We start from the raw sequence: 1712 nt of genomic DNA, 5'->3' as shown, positions 1-1712 counted from the left end.
GGGGGGAGAGATGATGAATGGCACACACACACAGCCAGTTTTTCATGTCTTTCTCCCAGCAGGACTCCCTGGAAATAGTCTCATCCTGCCCTTTATGGCTTCTCATACTGTGTCCAAATAACAAATATGTGGGGAGTGATGAAGCAGTGGCGCAAACATTACCAAAACACTGGCAGACTCATTCTGCCTGGCAGCAAATGTTACTTCCATGCACAGATTGTTAGAAAAATAAAATAAAATAAGGCAAAAATGGCTTTTGTTTCTCTTTCGTTTCTGATCGGTTGTGACGGACGGCATAAATAATGCATTTTGGATGTATTTACTGGGCACGTATCAGCAATACAGTAATGTGGAAAAAAAAGCAGGACACCCCACTGCAGTCTGTCTTTCTAACATATTTGGACATGTGGATATATATTTATTTCCCCACAATACTGAGAAATTCAAGTAAAACTGGAACCGCAAGCAAATATTAAAGGGTTCCAAACCCGACTCAGACGTACTCTGGCTGCACCAACACAAATCCAATATAGAAGCTTATATATCAATTTTCAATTTAACTGATTAAATATTTGAAATATGCTTTAATGAATTGCATACAATTCAGGAATACCTCTGCAAGAAAAGTAAAAGAATATTCAATTCAAGGTCACCTTCCATGTTTGCCTGTTTTCCCGGAATAAACTGAATGATGATTTTTTATTTTTTATTTTTTTTCAAATGCAGTTTTGGTTACGGAGATTTTTTGTTGTTTTGTTTGTTTATTTTTGGATATTTAAAAGTTCCAGTGTTAAATGTTCTTTAGAGATTAAAGTTTTTTGTTTTTAATCTTTGAGTGGATAAACCTGCATTCATAATCTACTATTCTTCTTCTTATTATTATTATTAGTAGTAGTAGTAGTAGTAGTAGTAGTAGTTGAAAATGATATTGTGAGTGTGTGTGTGTGATATAAAGTATATTGGTGAAATAAAGAGAGACGGCAACGGCCATGTGAATGCCTGCGTCATTTATATGTGACATAGCGCCACTACGGGTGAAAAACAGTACTGCACTGCCTCGCCCCAGACGTTTTTCATGTATAACAATGAATATATTCAGCGATTTTGACCATCAGAATGTTACCAATAAAAATAAAAAAAAATATGTAAAAGTCAAGTGGACAAAATAGACTTTCTCTCATTATTGTTTGCATATTTTTTAATTCTCATGTACCTATTTTATGTGCTGTGATTGCACATTGATTGATTTCCACTTAAAATGAGCGGTGAAGTTCCTCGCCTCGGGTGCACACGATGATGAGAGGATCATTACTCAGCATCTTGAAGAAGGTTTAGCCGGGGTGTGCTGCCGACTGCGAAGTGGGAGTGAAAATCACGGTGAGATCAAAAGAAGTTCTGGAGCGGCTTATGTGTCTGTTAAGGAGGTTTTAAAGTGGCAGCTGAACTTTAAATCTACCGTTTCATTATACAGAAAAGTCTTCAGAGGGAGGACATTGAAAATAGTGTTTAAAAGAACCAGGTCTGACCATCCAGCCAGGCTCAAACCCCAGAAAGCGTCTGGAAAAGTCCAAATTTCCAGCCGCTTTCTGGAAATTTCTATGACATTTTATTGTTTCTCCAGAAACAATAAAATGTCATAATATCAAAGAAAAAAACAGAACCTACATGTGACAGGGCAGCATTGCTAACCAATTTGTGTGAGTGCGTTCTTT

The sequence above is a fragment of the Poecilia formosa genome, unplaced genomic scaffold (genome assembly GCF_000485575.1).
Source record: "Poecilia formosa unplaced genomic scaffold, Poecilia_formosa-5.1.2 Scaffold150, whole genome shotgun sequence".
NCBI lineage: Eukaryota > Metazoa > Chordata > Actinopteri > Cyprinodontiformes > Poeciliidae > Poecilia > Poecilia formosa.
The sequence above is the reverse complement of the archived record's forward strand: the minus strand, read 5'-3'. Positions refer to the sequence as shown.